The following is a 21,403-nucleotide window of genomic DNA, read 5'->3' on the forward strand; positions in this document are numbered from 1 at the left end:
CTTTTAGGGCCTCAGGGTCCACTGAAGTTGGTCAATATATGGGAAATGAACACAAAGAAGGAACTGCCTAGGCCTACATTCTCTGTTTTGAGTCCAGCCAAGCTGACTACATAAATACTAAATATTCAGGCAATAGAATACAAAGCAGCCATTAAATGCTAAATAGGAAAACATATTTAAGGACATGGAAAATATTACAGATACACTATTGACAGAAAAATAAGATAAAAAAACAGGAGTACAACATGATTAGATCATTAAAAGAGAGATATTAAGGGACAGGGAATAGGATTTCCATTGAAAGGGTTGGTAATTTATCCATTTTATTACATTATTCAGCCTATGTTACTATCACTTTGTTTAATAGGTGTAATCTTGGTTTTCTTTTTGTTTTAAATATACTTCATAATTATTTTAACAGTGGCCATACATTAACTTAAAAAGCTATACATATACTTATGTATGTGTTAGAAGCTATTATCCAAGAAGTAGAGACTTCACTTAATTTAATTTTTTTTAAAGATTTTATTTATTTATTTGACAGACAGAGATCACAAGTAGGCAGAGAGGCAGGCAGAGAGAGAGTTGGGAAGCAGGCTCCCTGCTGAGCAGAGAGCCTGATGCGGGTCTCGATCCCAGGACCCTGAGATCATGACCTGAGCCGAAGGCAGAGGCTTAACCCACTGAGCCACCCAGGCGCACCTAATTTTTAAAAAAGATTTTATTTATTTATTAGACAGAGAGAGAGAGCACAAGTAGAGTGGTAGACAGAGGGAGAGGGACAAGCAGGCTCTCCGCTGAGCAGAGAGCCCAATATAGAACTCAATCCCAGGACCCTGGGATCATAACCTGAGCCAAACGCAGATGCTTAACCAACTGAGCCACCCAGGTGCCTCAAAACTTCATTTAATTTTAAAACACTCTCTTCTTAAGCTTGGAGAAAAGCTCTGAGTACTCTAAAATCTTCTTGACCCCAGGGAGGTTTTTTTCCTTGACATTTAGCCACAATGTCTTCCAGACAACTGCCCAATCAACTCACTATATTAGTCTCACTTTGCATCCAAACATCAGTTGAGAAAAAAGAATCAGAAGGCAAAAGCTTACACAATAAATCCCACTTATCTCCAGAGAGATTCCATGGGCTCAGTATAACTTGTTCAAACTCTATAGTAATGGCCAGAATCCAACCAATGCCACTTTCCTATGAATTCCCAAAGTAGGTCACCTGACTCTCTTTAGTGGTCTTCACTATACACTGATTTATACTTAACTCCTATTTGTAGTTTATATCCTGCTGGATTATTGGCATTTAAAAGTAACAGCTAAAGGGGCACCCAGGTGGCTTAGTAGATTAAGTGTCTGACTCTAAATTTCAGGTCAGGTCATGATCTCCAGGTCAGGAGATTGAACTCTGTCTGTCAGGCTCTGTGCTGAGTGTGAAGCCTGCTTAAGATTCTCTCTCTTTCTATGTGTCCCCCCACTCTCGCCCCCACTCAGTATTCACAAATTCACTCTCTTTAAAAAAAAAAGAGGAGGGGAGCACCTGGGTGGCTCAGTCAGTTAAGCAGTTGCCTTCGGCTCGGGTCGAGATCCCAGGGTCCTGGGATCGAGCCCCGTATCGGGCTCTTTGCTCAGCAGGGAGCCTGCTTCCTCCTCTCTCTCTGCCCTCTCTGCCTGCCGCTCTGCCTATTTGTGTTCTCTGTCTCTCTGTCAAATAAATAAATAAAATCTTTAAAAAAAAAAGAAAAAGAAGGGATAAATACATTTGATTATTTAATCAACCCAAATGCTAACATCACAGGGTCAGAAGACAATACTGTATGTCCTTAAAATGTCTTATTTCTTATATGAAAGCCCACTATTAAAAATTTACCCTAAGGAAATAAAAATAGAGGTATCCAAGTTATATGCAGAAGAATGTTTTTCAGAGAATTTTTTATAACAAAAAACTGAAAACATGTAACAGTAGTCAACATGTTAAAAAAAAAAATTATGTTGGGGGTACCTGGGTGGTTTAGTCTTTTAAAAAGCAGATTCTTGATTTCCACTCAGGTCATGATCTCATATATTTGCAAGTTCTAAATCACATGTCTATTCAATTTTAAAGGCCTCACAAAGCATTAATCTCAACCTACACTAAGAAAGAGACCATTTATTACCAGGTTTTATCACCTGTACCTAGAAAATTCCCTCCTATGCAAATGTCAGAATCTTTCCACGTTTGGCCAAATGGGATCCTCATCTCTAATTCATCAGCTACAATCCTGACAAGGGAAGCTCAAACCATTTCTTTTTTTTTTTTTTTTAAGATTTTAAAAAAATTTTTTAAATTTTTATTTTTAAATTTTTTTTAAAATTTATTTGACAGACAGAGATCACAAGTAGGAAGAGAGGCAGGCAGAGAGAGAGAGAGGAGGAAGCAGGCTCCCTGCTGAGCAGAGAGCTGGATGCGGGGCTCGATCCCAGGATCATGACCTGAGCCCAAGGCAGAGGCTTAACCCACTGAGCCACCCAGGCGCCCCTCAAATCACTTCTTTACAGGACTTTATTTTTTTCATTCTTCCATCCCTGCTTTTAAAATATGTTGGGCTCATAAGAGATAATGAATATTCTAGCCAGTATATACATAAATCAAATAAAGGTTGGAAAAGATTGGTCACAGAAGGAGAACATGAGGTTATCTGCAACAATTGTTCACTGGTATAGAGAACCAATAATTGATTGGGATGTTTTCTGGTAGGAAGTTTCCAGATAATTAATGAAAACATTTATATTACAGGAATGAAATGAAATGTAATGAAAACATTTATTTCAATAAGAAGGGAACACCATCTTACATTATGTCACAGTTTGACAGCTGCAAGAACTGATGAAAAAACTGATGAAAAAAGTCCTCCTTGGGGTTTCTCTACTGGAGAAATATAGAGTATCCAAAACTGGGAAAGAAAAAGAGACCCATGAGAGCAAGCACACTTTAGTATTACTACAAAGGAAATTAAATGTTTTGCTTCTACATTCCATTTTACTTTATATCTCCGACCATACAAACGCACCTAATTGCAAAAGATTAGAAGGATTTTAGATAAATTGAAACTCTTCCCCTAATCCCCAGGAAATGCAGATACTTCAGCAGACAATTTTCTGGCCAGTCCTTCCTTTCGGGGAAGCTGCTCGCACCTGAGACTGGGCTGTTCCTCCTCCCTTCATCCACAGCTTTCAGGATTGGAAAGGACCTACACCATCCAAACACACCTTACTTCCTGACTTTGGGGTCAGTGAGGATGAATAGGTTAGAAAGGGCATACAGATTAGGGGCACCTGCATGGCTCAGTCAGTGGGTGTCCGGGTCTTTATTTCAGCTCAGGTCATGATTCTGGGGTCCGGGGATCGAGCCCTGTGTCCAGGTCCCTGCTCAGTGTGGTCTGCTTGTCTCCCTCTCCCTTTGCCCCTCCCCCTACTCTTTCTCTCTCTCTCAAATAGACAAATCTTTTTTTAAAATTTATTTATTTATTTATTTATTTCCAGCATAACAGTATTCATTGTTTTTGCACCACACCCAGTGCTCCATGCAATCCGTGTCCTAATACCCACCACCTGGTTCCCCCAACCTCCCACCCCTTGCCGCTTCAAACCCCTCAGATTGTTTTTCAGAGTCCATAGTCTCTCATGGTTCACCTCCCCTTCCAATTTCCCCCAACTCCCTTCTCCTCTCTAAATCCCCTTGTCCTCCATGCTATTTGTTATGCTCCATAAATAAGTGAAACCATATGATAATTGACTCTCTCTGCTTGACTTATTTCACTCAGCATAATCTCTTCCAGTCCCATCCATGTTGCTACAAATCTTTTTAAAAATTAAGTAAAAGAAAAGAAAGGGTATACAGATTAGAAAATCCATAGAATTGGTCAGGCGGGGTTCAACATTCTGATTCCAGAAAAACTGACTGCTGAAATACATTATGAAATACATTACATACAAAATGTGAAGGGAATGTAATGAAGACATGGAAAATATTCCAGAAATACTGTCAGAAAAATCAGATTATGAAACCACATTTACACTATACTATTTTTAAGATACATGCCTATTTCAATATTGAAAGGCTGACAGATCATTAGGCTCCAGTGGATAGAAGAAGTCCAGAAAGCTATACACTCATACATCAACAGTACCTGTCTTTTTCTCTTGATTTTTTTTTCTTGGAAAGTAATAATAATTGCCTACATACAATTTTGCTGTTTCAATGACCTAGACATTGAAGAAAAGATATCCTTTGACATAGGCATTTCATAGTATTGATGAATAAAAAAGAAAGGTGAAACTCACATAGTTAATCTTAGCCAAAGTGTGTGTGTGTGTGTGTGTGTGTGTGTGTGTGTGTCCCAGAATACTGTTACGCAATCTGAGTTATAAAATCTCAAAATTTCACCAGGGATCAAGTAATTAGATATTTAAAAGCTGACAGAAAATACCTAAAGCAACCTCAAGAAGGTCATGCCTCAATAACCAGTTTTTAGAGATAATATACTGTTGTTTTAGACTTGGACCTAAAACTTACATCTTTCTTTGAGATATAATTGACATATAACATTAGTTTCAGTTATATAGCATGATTCCGTATTTGTATATATTGCAAGATGATCACCACAGTTAAGTCTAGTTAATATCCATCATCATATATAGTTACATTTTTTTTGTGATGAAAACTTTGAAGATCTACTTTCTTAGCAACTTTCAAATATACGATACAGTATTACTAATAATAGCACTATGCTGGACATTACATACCCATGACTCATTTATAACTCAAAGTTTGTACTTTTTGCCCATCTAAATGCATTTCTCCCATCCCCTACCCCAACCACCTCTGGCAACTACCAATCTTTTCTCCGTATCTGAGTTCGGCTTTTTAAAAAAATTTATTTATTTGAGAGACAATGAGAGTGACAGAGAGAGAGAGAGAGCATGAGCACAGAGGGAGAGGGAGAAGCAAACTCCCTGCTGAGCAGTGATCTTGATAGGGGGCTCGATCCTAGGACCCTGAGATCATGACCTGAGTGAGCCAAAGGCAGCCACTTAACCAACTGAGCCACCCAGGTGCTCCAGCTTTTTTTTTTTTTTTTTTCTTGAGGGGTTGGAGGATTAAATTCTGAATATAAATTGCTACTTGCCTTTCTCTAACTTACATCATTTAGGGTAACATACACTCATGCTGTTGCAAATAGCAAAATCTTCTTTTGAATGGCTGAATATTTCCCTGTGTATATATCACATATTTTTCTTTCGATCTTGATAAGAATTTAAGCATATGAAGTTATTGATTCAATGACCATGTTGTAAATTAAAATGTATATGCTTATGAACATTTGTTATGTTCTGAGTGGAAATTGTTTTCCAAAATGTGCACAGTTCATTCTTTTACTATTTTTTTTTAAAGATTTTATTTATTTGACACAGAGGAAGAGATCACAAGTAGGCAGAGAGGCAGGCAGAGAGAGAGGGGGGAAGCAGGCTCGGTGCTGAGCAGAGAGCCTGATGTGGGGCTCAATCCCAGGACTCTGAGATCATGACCTGAGCCAAAGGCAAAGGCTTAACCCTCTGGAGCCACCCAGGTGCCCCCAGTTCATTCTTTTAAACAGTATTTACTTGGCCTTGGAGAAGTACATTAAATTTGAATTGTTCTGTTAAACGTTTCTTATTTTCTTCAGCTACCAGTAATACAACATTCTCTGATTTTTATGTACGCTCATTACTGGATTACTGCCTAAAAAGATGGGTAAACTCTCTGAGAATAGTCTTACAATACTGATGCTGATTTCACTGCTATATCCTTTTGCAAGTTTTCTTCAAAGAGCTATTTCCCACCCTGATAGTCACATCCTCCAGGAAGCTGCTGAATTAGTCTATTAGTTTCGCTTACATCAACATCATAAGAATAAAACCGGTAATGTAGGAGTTACCATGTGATCCAGTAATTCTACCCTTACGTATGTATTTCAGGAGAGAAAATACACATTAACCCCCCCCCAAAAAAAACCCCAAAACAACGTGTACGCAAATGTTTGTATTACAACAGCCCCAGAGTGGAAGAAACCCCAATGTCCATAAACAGATAAAGAAAATGTGGTATATGCATGCAAGGGAATATTATGCAGCCATAAAAATGAGGGTTATTTTGACTCAAGTTATAACGTGGATGAATCTTGAAGACATTACGCTAAGGGAAATCAGCTAGTCACAAAAGGACAAATAGTGTATGATTCCTCTTATCTGAGACTCTTAGAATAATCAAACTCAGAGAGACAGAAAGTGGGTGCCAGGGATGGGGAGGGGGGAGGAGGGGAATGGGAAGTGTTTAATGGGTATAGTTTCAGTTGGAGATGATGAAGTTCTGAAGATGAATGGTGGTGACGGTGGCAGAACAATGTGAATATACTTAATGCTACTTAACTATGCCCTTAAAAATGGTTAAAATGTTGGGGCACCTGGGTACCTCAGTTGGCTAAGCTTCTGATTGTTGATTTCAGCTCAAGTCATGATTTCAGGGTTGTGAGATGAAGCCCCACAGCAGGCTCCGTGGTGAGCGAGGAACCTGCTTAAGATCCTCTCTCCCTCCTCCCCCCTCTAAAAAAAAGGGTTAAAATGCCAAATTTTGTTATGCATACTTTACCATATAAAAAAACAAATGAAGTACTTACATATAATTAATGGTGGTGCTTTGATAGGGGTGCTGGTTATATAACCCTGTGACTACATTAAAAGCTACTAAATTATATACTTTAAAAAGATGTATTTTATTTTATTTTATTTTTTAAAGAATTTATTTATTTATTTGACAGAGAGATCACAAGTAGGCAGACAGGCAGGCAGAGAGAGAGGAGGAAGCAGGCTCCCTGCTGAGCAGAGAGCCCGATGCGGGGCTCGATCCCAGGACCCTGGGATCATGACCTCAGCTGAAGGCAGAGGCTTTGACCCACTGAGCCACCCAGGCGCCCCTCAAGACTATATTTCTTATTAATAAAATACTAAGAGTATCTAGGAAAAAAGAAGAGGAAATTTACCTTTCTCCCAACTGCAGCAGCAAAAAAAGAGACATTTTTTCAAAGAATCTAATCTGATCAGGTATCTCATAAAGTGAGAACATTAATGAGAGGTTCAATACTTTTAATCCACGAAAGAAAAAGTAAAATTATTAGTTCTTTTCTCTTATTACAGACCATACTTGGAAATGTTATTTAGAAAAGACCTAAAAAAAATCAGTTGTTATTGGAAAGTTTTGTAAAACCAATCTTAAATCTCTTTTTAAAACTCTAACTCTGGGGGTGCCTGGCTGGCTCAGTTGGTAGAGCATAGGACTTTTTTACTTTTTTTTTAAGAGAAAGAGAGAGAGGAGAGAGAAAAGAGAGCAGAAAATGGGGTAGGGGAGGAGGGAGAGAACCCCAAGCAGATTCCACACTCAGCGAGAAGCCCTATGGAGGGCTCGATTCCACAACCCTGAGATTGTGACCTGAGCTGAAATCAATAGTCTGATGCTTAACTGAGCCACCCAGGTACCCCAAGTATGAGACTCTTGATCTCAGGGTTTATTTGGAGCCCTATATTGGGTGTAGAGATTTTTTAAAAGTTAAAAAAAAATTTTTTTTTTTTTTTTTTTAAGAAAAATCTAACTCTGAAAGACTGTCTATTTGATACTTGCTGCCCTGGTAATTAATTTAATGGTTATTTCTATTATTTAAAAGATGTAAATATCTGAAAAGTTTTTCAAACCAGAAATTGTCACTTCTCTCTTCCACTCACATGCACATATAATAAAACTCATGGACTCTTTTTTCAAACTCAGATTCTTATTTCTTTATAGTTTGACTCTTAGACTTAATTAATGTGATCATACTCTTCAAAACAATACACATACGCTAAATGGAAAAAATATTAATAGCTTATCTCTGGATGGTAGGAATAAGAGTATTTTATATTTATCAGAAGTTCCTTAGGGTACTGCATGTTTTACAACACACCTTCATTAATGCCATCACCACAATATAAGGTATTTCAAAATATTTCAAAGACATTTCAACATATGACAAATGTTAAAATAGAGCCTGGCTCAGTCAGTTGAGCAACTGACTCTTGATTTCAGCTCTGGTCCTGATCCCAAGTCGTAAGATCAACCCCTGGGTAGGGCGCTGCCTTCAGTGTGGAATCTGCTTGAGATTCTCTCTCTCCCTCTCATTCTCTCAATAAATAAATAAAACCTTAAAAAAAAAGCATAAAGAAAAAATAAAGAACAGGTTGTTCATTCTTGTATTTATGAAACCTGAACTCTATGCATGATGTGAGAAAGTATTAAAGGGAAACAAATTACACGTACAATCTTTGGATATCCTTTGGTTATAGCTACCCAACACTTTCATTACCAAGATCCTACTGAAAATGAACACAATTCAAGTAAGTGGTACTTGCAGATTGCATCACAGAATGTAATAAAGGTACAAGAGCATTTGGTACACAACAGATGCTTGATAAATGTAGCTACACCACTACTCTTCCTCAATAAAGTTAAATTTAAAATTGAATAATTGAAAAACTTCTCATAGTAATACCTTCTTAAGTGAGATCTGTATATAATTAAACTTTTTCCAGGGTATTACTGTTGATAGATATGAGTATTACTTAACATTACAGAGTGTACATTTTCCTGAAGTCTAACTCTGTATAAACATAATACTTTTTTTTTTTTAAAGATTTATTTTAGAGAGAGATCATGCACATGATGGGGGAGGGACAGAGGGAAAGGAAGAGAATCCCAAGCAGACTCCCTGCTGAGTGGGGAGCTGTACTAGGGGCTCTACCTTAGCATTCCCAGATCATGACCTGAGCCAAAACCAAGAGTTGGACACTTAACCAAAGGAGCCACCCAGGTGCCCCTGTATAAACATTATCTTATCAGCTGCATAATATTCAATCATATGGGTTAATCGTTAAACATTTCCATAACACTGAACATTAATTTTTCACATCATCAAAAACAGGAAAATGTCCTTGATTCTAGACCCGCCAAATCTGAATCTTTTTGGGTTCTAACAGAATACACAAAAGGGGGCGCCTGGGTGGCTCAGTGGGTTAAGCCTCTGCCTTCAGCTCAGGTCATGATCCCAGGATACTGGGATCGAGCCCAGCATCGGGCTCTCTGCTCGGCAGGGAGCCTGTTTCCTCCTCTCTATCTCTTTCTCTCTGCCTACTTGTGATGTCTCTCTGTCAAATAAATAAATAAAATCTTAAAAAAAAAAAAAAAAAAGAATACACAGGAGGATGTGAATGGCAACCCAATGAACACGAGATTGTTAACGAGGTTTACCATAATAGTACCCAGCATCCACTGGGAAGAAAGCAGATCGGGATTACGATATTTCAAAGGAAAGCATACCCTAAAACCAATAATTTTATGAAAGAAAAACTAGCCCAAACACTGATTTTGGGGGGATGTAACAATTTCCCTTATCAGGTTCCTTCTTTCGGGGAATGGCAGGACCAGGTAGGGAGTTATAGGACGCCGGGTTTTTCTTGGAGCACAGAATGACTTCGTTGTACAACATTCTCTAGGTCCACGCCCGCCCTGGTCACACAGATAGATGGAAGTAGGGCAGCGTGTAATCTGTGTAAGGTTTACAGCAAGTTCCTGCGGTCAGATCTCTGGGAACGCCGTGGTTCTGAGAAACGTGGCTGCTCCTCAGAGCTCCCAAGTAAGGAATTTCCAAGGCGCTCCCAACCTCCAACTTCGTTTTTAAAAGCCGTTCCTCTGTGGCAGCCACAAGTAGCTGAAAGGAGAGAAGACGAAGGACGCAGCAGGGAATCCAGAGCCAGGGACAATGACACAACAGAGCCACAGCAATCGCCGCACAGGTAAAAGACATGCAACCAAATGCATATTACATGGGCACATGTCTCACGCGCACTTGTCTCACCCTCATTTCACAGTCGCACCACACCCACTGTAACGGAGGCACATCTCGGCGCGCGCGCGCGCTTCTCCCCCCCTCCCCATCAGTCTCTACAGACACCCACCACCCTCCTCTGTGGTGCTCGAACCACAGGACCGAGATCACGGTAACAACTGGTCGCCCCTACTACCGGCTTCCACGCTTTGGACGCTTCTTCCCCCACCCCCGATCAACTTGATTGTCCAGAGCCCAACCTATCGGCACCCCGCGCCGCTTACATCCTGAAATGAATTCAACTCACCGTGCGCAGCGCGAGAACAGCGCGAAAATGGAAGGGAAGCCAAAGATCCGCCGTGACCGCTGCCCTCTGGGAAATGTAGTTCGAGCCTGAAGGTCCGTGGCCGCGGTGGCTTGTGGGAAAAGTAGCCCGAATCCCAGAAGCCTCTCTAGGGCGCTAGTTGGCCACCAGGACGTCCCTCCGCGGACACCCGAGAGTTGTCGCGCTGAGGAGTCCGCCACGCGAGGGGTGGTAACGGTGGAGGGGAAACAGAAGAGGGCGCGGTGCGCGCGTCCTGGTGGTCCAGATCAGGCTAGAAGGCAGGGAAGGGCCGTCCCGAACTGGCGGCTGTCCAAAGCCTCAGGCCTGTGGGTGCCAGACGCAAGGTAGGGTCACTGGTGCGGCCCCAGGGCCATGGCGAGGCTTCTGGTGCTGTGTTTCCTAAGGTAGCTAGCTGCAGCCTGGTGATAACATACGGGAGAGTAACTTTTGGTACTGCCGGGAATGGGCTGGTTTTCTCAATACACTGTGTTAGCTACATTTAGTAATGGTAAGTGGGAGTGAAGTAATATTAACTTAATACTTTACACTAGGATATATTCGACGTTGACTGAATAATTAAATGTGAAAGTGATCTGGTGATAATACTGTATAGGTTTCGTAATATTGGTTTAGGAATAGCGTTCGCAAGCATAACCAAAGAGGGAAGTGTTATAAAGATTTGCATGGATGATTATTTGTCAGACCCCCGACTTAGTAGTTCAGTAGTGTTGGGTATTCTTGTCTTTTGCCTCCCCATACAGGCTTTAGTATCAGTCTGTCGATATCCACAAAATAACTAACAAGGAGGGGCGCCTGGGTGGCTCAGTGGGTTAAGCCACTGCCTTCGGCTCAGGTCATGATCTCAGGGTCCTGGGATCGAGTCCCTCATCGGGCTCTCTGCTCAGCAGGGAGCCTGCTTCCTCCCCTCTCTCTCTCTGCCTGCCTCTCTGCCTACTTGTGATCTCTCTCTGTCAAATAAATAAATTTAAAAAATCTTAAAAAAAATAATAACAAGGATTTTGTTTACTATTTTTATGATGAAAGGGTTTTGAATTTTGCTACATAATTTTCTGATCTATTAAGATGATTGTGGATTTTTTTCTTTTTTCAGCTCTAACCCTGTTTTTATACAAGAATCCTGTTGATGTAGAGGAGATGTAGGAGTGGTGAAGAATTTTAGGTCTTAGTCTCTGTTTGCCTTCGACCCTGAGCTGTGACCTGCACAAGTTCTTCTTAGGTCCTTCCCTCCCTCACCACCCTAGTTAGGTGACACAGGAGGGCTGGAGGGGGATGGGAATTTCCCTTCCTCAACATTGGTTAGTCTCTGGTAAATTAGTTTCCCTTGAGGACAGGTGGATAACAGACTAAAATATTTCAGAACGGTTATTTTCCCTCTGTGTCATATAAATAAATAAAATCCCCTAAAAGCTTGAGGGGAATTTCTTCTGATCTTCATTCTGAGAAAGTTTGAACTTAGAGGTCAGACTCAAGAAAGTGGGGCCATATAGGAGTTTTTAACTGTCAAGCTGGTCCGCACTCAGTTTCTAGCAGTTCATCAGTTCCTACCAGTCCCTGACTATAGTAGCTTTTCCTTCAGGTTCTCTGTGATTTTCTTTGCCTATCTCTCCATTCTCAGACCATTTGTTTACCCTGTGACCTCAATTCTCTGGGGGAAATAAGAATTATTTTCAGTTAGCTTACCCTTTTCCTTGCTGTGAGGACAGTAGTGATCACTTACAAGCTCTTTCCATTTTGGAGCAAAAAAGCAGAAGGCCTCCTGATTTTTTAATAGTAACTTCTTTGATATATAACATACATACCTAAAAGCACATATAGCCTAAGTACTGCTGGATGGATTTTCAGAAACTGAACACATCCATTTATTTAACTGCTATCCAAATCAAGGAACAGGACATTACCAGCATCTCAAAGTATGTCTTCATGTTCTCTTCTGTTTTCTTTCTCATTCAGCAAGAATGATCACTGTCCAAATCTCTTAACAACAAAGATTGGTTTGGCAATTTTTAAATTTTATATCAGTGGAATTACACAGTATATTCTCTCTTGCGTCTGAATTCTCTTGGCCAACACTGTTTGTGTGATTCACTGATTGCATGTTGTTTTATGTAGTTCTGGGTTATTTATTGATGTAGGAAATGTTGGAGTTTGGAGCTGATGGCCAAGAAAGAATTCTTGAGATATCTTCGGTGTAAAAAGATGGTTTTATTAAAGCATGGGGACCCATGGGCAGAAAAAGCTGCACTGGGGTTATGAGGAGTGAATGATTATATGCTTTAAGTTGGGAGGGAGTTAGGGATAGCATAAGTCTCTAAGGAATTTTGGAAGCAAGGTTTCCAGAATTTTTTTTGAAGATTTTATTTATATGACACACAGATCACAACTAGGCAGAGAGGCAGACAGAGAGAGAGGGAAGCAGAGAGCCCGATGTAGGGCTTGATCCCAGGACCCTGAGATCATGACCTGAGCCGAAGGCAGAGGCTTAACCCACTGAGCCACCCAGGTGCCCCAAGGTTTCCAGAATCTTGAGGAGGCTGGCTATTGTTAGGAAAAAGTCATTTATTATTAACTAATAAAATCTTAGTCATAAGACTCTTAAGATGTATATCAGTGGGCCATATGCTATGATGATGATTTCCAGCATATATCTTTGGGGGCGGCGGGTAAGAGGTAAAAGAAGTTACCAAGGGAATTTTTATATGTTAAATAAGACTTACAGGATTCTGGGGCGTTGGACTAAGATTGCCTTTTGCCCTTAGCAACATTGAGGCAGCTGAGCTCTTAGAGGAAGATCACTCAACCTGTTTCAAGGTCTTGTCAATGGACTGTAGGCAGTAAGAAATTTAACTTTTTCTTTTGCCTTTGCTTCCCACGTCATTTATTACTCATTTTTGTGTGAAAATGCTACATTTATTTTTCCTTGTATAAATATGCCACACTTACTTTTGCATTTCCGTCAGATGAACAGAGAGAGAGTGAGAGAGAACACAAGTTAGGAATGAAAATTGGGTCGCTCTGAATCCTGAAGACATTAAAAAGATAATGAAATGATTTCATACAGAGTTTATACCAATACATTTGAAAACTTATATGAAACAGACAAATTCCTAGTAATACACAGTAAATCAGCTTTGCTGGGGGAGAACAGGCAATGTGAAGCGTCATACACCTAGTAATGAAATTGAATCCATTACTATAAGCCTTTACGATAGTTCAATCTCATGTGACTTCATTCTACCAATGATTTAAGGAGAAAATCCCACTCATACAGTCTCAAGAGAATTGATAAATGTTGGAACACACTCCAATTTATTTTATGAAGTGAAGCAAATATGGATACTGAAACTTTATAAGGACATGCAGGAGAAAGGAAATTCATAGGTCTCTCTCTGATGAGAACAAATATACAAAACAATATAATAAATTAAATCTTACAGTATATGAAAAGGATAATATATCATGACAATTTGAAATATTGTCAGAATGCAAGTAGGTTTAACATTTGAAAATCAGTGTAATTTACATTACTATAATGAAGTAGAATCATCATATATTCTCACATGAATAGATGAAGAAAAGACATTTCATAGAATTTATCTTTCAGCAAAGACAAAAAATGGGAACTTCCCTCAGTCACATAAAGGTATGTATAATGTTCCTAGAGAAAACAGCCTTCTTAATGGTGAAACCTTTCCATTGGTATCTAAGAATGAGACAAAGATATTTTTCTTAATAGAATCTTTTTTTAAAAAAATTTGACACACAGAGGTCACAAGTAGGCAGAGAAGCAGGCAGAGAGAGAGGAGGGGGAAGCAGGCTACCCGATGAGCGGAGAGCCTGATGTGGGCCTCCATCCCAGGACCCTGAGATCATGACCTGAGCTGAAGGCAGAGGCTTTAACCCATTGAGCCACCCAGGAGTCCGAGACAAAAATACTTATTATCAAAATTTGTTACTTTAATTGAGATTCTTACTAATTCAGTAGGGCAAGAAAAAAAGGTGCGGTGATTTGAAAGAAGAAAGTGTCATTATTTACAGATACGATTGTGTTCATAGAAAATCCTAAAGAATATATAACTTATCAATTCTTTTTTCCTCCATCTTTTTTCATTATTTCCCCCAGAAGCCTTTTAAGATATTTTTTTATTTTTTTTGCCCCTGATCATTAGCCCTATCCCTAGGAAATATAACAGATACGTATCTTTGTATGTACTATGCTGCTTTGAAGGGCCACAAACGAGAAGCCATCTTAAGATTTTTTTTTAATCCTCCAAGAACCAATTTTTGCCCCGTTAGGAGTATTGTCACACTGTTGGGAATGCATGAAATAATAATTATCAGACAAGACTGACTGATAGCCTTCTACAATTAAATAATCAACTTTTCACCTGAGGGCAGGTCCTAGGCAGTGCCATATAAGTCAGCTAAAAATCAGGAGTTATAACCAGTTTCAAGAACTATGGGCTGTCCTTTAGCAGGACTGCAATAGCAGGAAAATAGGGGGGAGGGAAAGGGAAAGAACTCTTCAAAGGAGAAAGAGCAGGGCCAAATTCTTTGTAGAAACTGTCCAAATCTCTGAATGACTCCTGAACTATGTATGTGTGGGGCTGACTTTTTATAGCTCAGCTAATACTAAAAGAGAATTCAGATTCTTACGCTAAGGAGAGAGTTTGAGTTCAAGTCCCACAAAGTTGTACAAGCAAATAAAAGAATTCAGCATCCTTCAGATGATTATAGCAAAATCCAGAGTCTTTAAAACGTCATTTACAATGTCAAGGATATAATGCAAAATTGTGACATAAAATTTAAGTCTGGACAATATCATAAAATAAGATGTTGCCCATACTTAAAGGAAAAGGAAATTGTTGGAGACCAACCCCAAAAGGCCCAGTTGGTAGAATTAGCAGATTCATGCTAAATTACAGAGTGTTTAAAGGCTTTTTAAAACACCCATTGTATTTATGCTCAAGGATGTAAAATATGCTTATAATGAATGAACAGATATGGTAGAAAGAGAATGTATTAAAAAGAACCTAATAAATCTCTAGAGCAAAAAATAGCATATTTGAAAATATATCATTGAATGGGCTTGCCAGCAGATAGGCTTTGCCAGGAAAAGACAAAAGAAAGTCAGTGAACTTATGGATCAATATAAATTGTCTAAACTGAAGAACAGAGAAGATTTTTTTAAAAAGAGAATACTTCCTCAGTTACCTGCAGGATAATGTAAAAATTTTTTGAAGTAATAATAGGTGAATTTTTAGAGATCTGTATGAAAATTATTAAGAGGTGAGAACACAAATTTTATAGATTCAAGAATCCCCAAGAAACCCAAGTGGAAAAAAAAATGCCTAGGTTTATCATAGTCAAACTACTGAAAACTAAGGACAAATACAGGTGAAAGGGTAATCATTGGGGGAAAAGTGTATTCCCCCTTTTTGCGAATGTGAGAAAATATAAGCAAAGAAAAGCACACAAAGCGTAGGTGGTTATAAGTTAGGATCCAACCTGAAAAGATACCACATTTTCCCCTATATCTCAGATCTTTCCAGCATAGGCCTTAGGACTTTGAGGGGGGGATTTCAGATGTTTGAAAGGTGTTGACTCCTCACTGATGTACTGGGGTATTATCTACAATAGTTCTTACTCCTGTGATTGTGATTTCATCCACTGAGAGATATCCTTTTGTTTCTCCCGGTCCCTCATAGTTTCTCATGGCTCATTCCTTAGCTCTGAAGAGATTGTATAGTATATGGTATAGGGATTCTAAAGTCCAGTCCAGTTCCTCAGCAGGGAAGCCCTGATTGGAAGGGCAAACAATGTGATGGTTTGAAGGACGGAAAAGACAAAATCTAACTGCTCTCCTATCAACAAGGAGTAGAAATTAAATAACTAGAACTGTATATGAAAGGAGGCAATGATTTCAGAGGGCAAATTCTAAATTACTTGCAGGAAGATAACCTTACACAGAGAGACCAGTTGCTATATTTCTCTAACAGCACATCTCTAGAAATTCTTCTGATTATGAGACCTGAAACCATAAAACTCCCAAAATAAAACATAGGTGGTAATCTCTTAGACATCAACGTTAGCAACATGTTTAGGGATATGTCCTCAGGCAAGGGAAATGAAAGCAAAATAAACTACTATTAAGACTACACCAAAATAAAAAGCTTTGCATAGCAAAGGAACCATCAACAAAACAAAAAGGCAACCCAGTGATTGGGAGAAGATATTTGCAAGTGATATATCTGATAAAGGGTTAATATCTAGAATATATAATGAAGTTATATAGTTCACCAAAAAACAATCTGATTAAAGAATAGGCAGAGGACCTGAATAGACATTTTTTTCCAAAGAAGACAAATAGATGGCTAATAGACACATGAAAAGATGTTCAACAGCAGTAATCATCAGGGGAGTGTGACTGAAAACTACAATGAGGTGTCACCTCATACTAGTCAGAATGTCTTGTATCAAGAAGACAAGAAATAACAAGTGTTGGGGAGGATGTCAAGAAAAGGGAACCCTTATTGGTGGGAATGTAAATTGGTGCAACCACTGTGGAAAACAATACAGAATTTCCTAAAAAAATTAAAAATACCAATACCACGTTACCCAGTAATTCCATTACTGGGTATTTATGCAAAGAATATGAAAACACTAATTCAAAAAGATGTATGTACCCCTATGTTTATTGCAGCATGCTTTACAGTAGCCAAGATATGGAAGCAACCCAAGTATTCACTGATGGATGAATGGCTGAAGAAGAGGTGGTATGGATATGTATACAATGGAATATTACTCAGCCATACAAAAGAAAGAGATCTTGTCATTTGCAACAACATGAATGGATCTAGAGGGTATAATATTAAGGGAAATAAGTCAGAGAAAGACAGATACCATGTGATTTCACTTACATGTAGAATCTAAAAAAAACAACCAACCAACCAACCAGATTTTTAAACACAGAGAACAGACTGGTGGCTGCCAGAAGGGCGGGGGGGGGGGGTGAAATAGAATGTAAAATGAATAAGGCACACAGATAAGAAGTGCAGCTTAGGGAATAGTCAGTAATATTGTAACAATGTGTGGTGACAGATGGTGACTGCACTTGTGGTAAGCACAGAGTGATGTATAGAATTGTCGAATCAATATGTTGTATACCTGAAACTAATATAATGTGTGGTAATTATACCTCAATAAAAAACATTCTTCTGATTAGATAAGCTCCAGTTTATCACTGACTAAGTGATTCCTCATAGATTATGTTCCTTCTAGGGAGGATTTGGAAGTGTGTGGGAACATGTTTTGATTTGTTACAGTGACAGAAAGGTGCTAATAGAATTTATTATCCAAGAACCATCTACATGAGGTAAAATAAGTTAAAATGACTCTTAGCTGTGTGTAGTGCAGGTAGAGGAGGAGTCTTTGATCATTAAGATTAGCTGATGATGTTGGTAATCAGCAGTGCTAGGAGACAGTCACTATGGATTGTAGTCATTCTGTTGAAGGCCTGACATGTGGACTTTCAGGAAGAGGAGGTAAGCTTCCCAGGCCTCAACTAGCTGCTCTAATTTAAAGCTGACTGTCCTGTTGTTTTTTGTTGTTGTTTGTTTGTTTTTTAAGATGATGTTTTGGGTAGCTTGTTACATAGAAAAAACAGTCAGCAATGCATTATAAACATGCCATTTTCCAGGATGTAATGGAACATAGCATGGGTTCTCAGAATTGATATTAATTATAGTCAGATCTTCTTAAGTAATTCTCCTCCCAACATGGACCTGGAACTCATGATCCTGAGATCAGGTGTTGCATGCTCTACTAACTGAGCCAGCCAGGCCCCCTGATCATAGTCATAACCTTAATGTAATTCAAATGATTGTATTAAAGTACTGCCTTCATTGTCCTGTTTCACAGATGGAAGCAGACCACCAGTTATTGTTTTAATAGCAGTGCCTATTATAATAAATATTAAAATAGTACAGTGATCACTATAGGAGTAATCTAATTGGCTCATTTCACAAAGGGGGAAAAATCTACACCTCTAGAGGTGGCACTATCATTGTGTTAATATAGTACAAACACCACTGACCTGAAGGTGTCTGAAAGAAGGGATACAGGCTTTTTAAGCATCAGTTTGTATTATTCACTATATATAATTCATTATATATATAATAATTAGGCATATTATAATAATGTAAATGTATATTTAAATATAAATAAATGATAGACATTTTTATATAATTATACTTCAATAATAGAATCAGTATATTTATGGAATTAAGTAAAATGGTTAATAACTGGTATGGTATTGTGTATGGTATGGTATGATATATGGCATGGGAAGTGGGGTGGGGTGTGGTAGGGTATAATACAGATAATAGTCACACCAGCGCCAGTACCCCCAACTGATGGCTGAGGGTGGAGGGCTTAGCCTATTCTGCTATTATGGCAAGTGCCCATGGCAATCCGGTTTTAACTGGACTTTGCCATAGGGTCAACAGCTGCCACACTGTGTTATATTTATTGTCCAGCGAGGTACTTGGAGCTGGGAAGCCTCAGCCCTGCCACCTTCCTCTTGTCCCCAGGGTTTCATATCCGCTGGTGGTTCTTCTGGTGGAGGCAGGGCAGACCATATGGCATGATGGGATACATAAATGCTGCCGTGAATGCTGACAGCATGGCCCCTGCCTGTCAGTCCCTGCTGTTGTCCTTCCCCATTCCACATAGCTTGCCCATTGCCACCGGGAGGCTGAGCCTTGACCTTGAGGACGCTGGGGGAAGGATATAGGTCGGATATACTGGGGAGAGTAAGAATGGGGTAGTTGAGGTTGGGTGAGGAAGGGTTAGGGCTTAGATGTGCTGAGGTGTGGGAAGGTGCATTAAATCTTGAATTAGAGGACAGGTAATCAACCTACCCTTCCTCCCTCACTGCCTCCGCCCCCACCAGCCATGATTTTAGCTCATTTGGTGTGGGGCACTTCGTCAACCTTGGTGCTAATACTATCATTCATTCTTCTATTTAGCAAACTTAAACAGAGGGATACCTGGGTGGCTCAGTTGGTTGAGCATCTGACTCTTGGTTTCAGCTCATGATGTGGTGGATCATGGAATTGAGCCACACCTCAGGCTCCATGCTCAGCAGGGAGTCTGCTTGGAGAGTTTCTCTTTGTTCCTCCCCCAACTGAAGCAAGCTCTGTCCCTCTCAAATGAATGAACAGATCTTTAAAAAAAACCTTATACAGAATATCTACTTCATCCAATGCTGTACTGGGTGCCTTGGACACAGTAGGAACATGACAAAGTCTGGGCATCATGAGGTTGAAAGTCCAGTGGGGAGGGGTGAACGAAAAACCCATTTGGTATCAGGTCAGATGGTGGTACTTGCAACACAAGTATAGTACAAAACACAAAGTGATCACAAGAAGTATTACTTCACATAAAATCGTTGAGGGATGGTGTCAGGGGGTTCTCACTGGGGAAGCAGAGTACTCTCAGAGAACACAGCTGGGCAAAGTGGAGCAAGCTTCCTTGATGTTAAGAAAAGCCAGTGCTGAGCTGTTGACAAATAATAAAAATACAGACCAGCTACAACTGCAGGCTCTTCAGACCATAATATGCTCCCTTTTATTACAGTTACAATTCTGTGCTATAAACATTAAATGTAAACATGTAAAAATGCAAATAACTTAAGTATTATGTGAAAGTTTGGTAGATTATAAAAATTACATAATTCAATCATACAATACATATTATATATCATAAAATAAATTTTATTATAAGGAATATACAATAAATATTATTGATATATATTGTAAATATACATTACTATAGTATGTAATGATATGCACATAAAAAATTATACAAACCTATTTATATTTATAATCTAATATCTAATAATCTTTTATCAAATATAATTTAAATTATCACATGGTGAAACATAATACTTTTGAGATTCATCCACATTGTAGCTTGTGTCAATAAATCTTTCCCTTTTATGGGTAAGTAGTATCCCACTGTATAGATGTCCTACAATTTGTTGAATTATTCACCCACTGATGATATTTGGGTTGTTCCCAATCTTTTGGCAATTGAATACAGTTGGGTTGTTTTTTTTTTTTAAAAAGATTTTATTTACTTGACAGAGATAGAGCACAAGTAGGCAGAGCAGCAGGCAGAGGGAGGAGAAGCAGGCTCTTCACTGAGCAGGGAGCCCAATATGGGGCTCGATCCCAGGACCCTGGAATCATGACTTAAGGCGGCCGCTTAACTGAGCCACCCAGGTGCCCCTGAATATAGTTTCTGTGAACATTTCAGTCCACATGTAATTTTTTATTTCTATATGTTAAATACTGAGGAGTGAGTTTTCTGGGTCATAAGGTTAGTATATGGTTAATTTTTTTTTTTAAGATTTATTTATTTATTTATTTGACAGAGAGAGAGATCACAAGTAGGCAGAGAGGCAGGCAGAGAGAGAGAGGAGGAAGCAGGCTCCCTGCTGAGCAGAGAGCCCGATGTGGGGCTCGATCCCAGGACTCTGAGATCATGACCCGAGCCGAAGGCAGCAGCTTAACCCACTGAGCCACCCAGGCGCCAGTATATGGTTAATTTTATAAGAACTTACCAAATTTTGGTTCAGAGTAGATAAACTACTTTCCCTTTCCAGCAGCAATGCATGAAAGTTTCTATTGCTTTGCATCCTTGACAACTTTTGGTACTATTTAAAAAATTTTTTCAAGCCATTCTAGTGTGTTGTGGTATCTCATCATGGTCTTAATTTGCATCTTCCTAATGATGTTGAGCATCTTCTCATACCTTATTTTACATCTGTATCTCATACAACCATGTGGATAAATCTCAAATAATCATAAAATGAGATGTGAGACTCAAAAGGAGATACAAACGTATGTATATATCTATATATGGATACACATATATTTTTATGCCATGGTAGAAAAAAGAAAAACTATAGAGACAAGAAACAGATCAAATTAGTGACTGCAAGAGGCTGGAAATAGAGAAACTGCCCAAAAAGGGATAGGAAGGAATTTGGGGGAGTGAAGGAAATGTTCTCTATCTTGATTATGATGATTACATAAATGCATGCATTTGTCAAAATTAAGAA

General features: G+C 39.1%; 1 protein-coding gene across 7 annotated transcripts in view; it reads right to left on the minus strand.

The window, feature by feature from the left end:
• LOC116579805 (zinc finger protein 573) overlaps nt 1-21,403 on the minus strand; it is a 68,055-nt gene that overhangs the window by 22,490 nt on the left and 24,162 nt on the right. For 2 of the 7 annotated variants that reach the window (XM_032325591.1, XM_032325588.1), the window contains exons 1-2: nt 10,240-10,334; nt 2,838-2,936 (exon numbers count right to left, since the gene is read on the minus strand). The exons of 1 other annotated variant lie outside the window; for it this stretch is intronic. The gene's annotated coding sequence lies outside the window, so the exon portion shown is untranslated. Of the gene's footprint in view, nt 1-2,837; nt 2,937-10,239; nt 10,335-21,403 lie in introns of those variants that run through there. 4 more of the 7 variants (XM_032325590.1, XM_032325589.1, XM_032325596.1 and 1 more) reach the window with 4 other exon arrangements.

The sequence above is a fragment of the Mustela erminea genome, chromosome 19 (genome assembly GCF_009829155.1).
Source record: "Mustela erminea isolate mMusErm1 chromosome 19, mMusErm1.Pri, whole genome shotgun sequence".
Classification (NCBI taxonomy): Eukaryota; Metazoa; Chordata; class Mammalia; order Carnivora; family Mustelidae; genus Mustela; species Mustela erminea.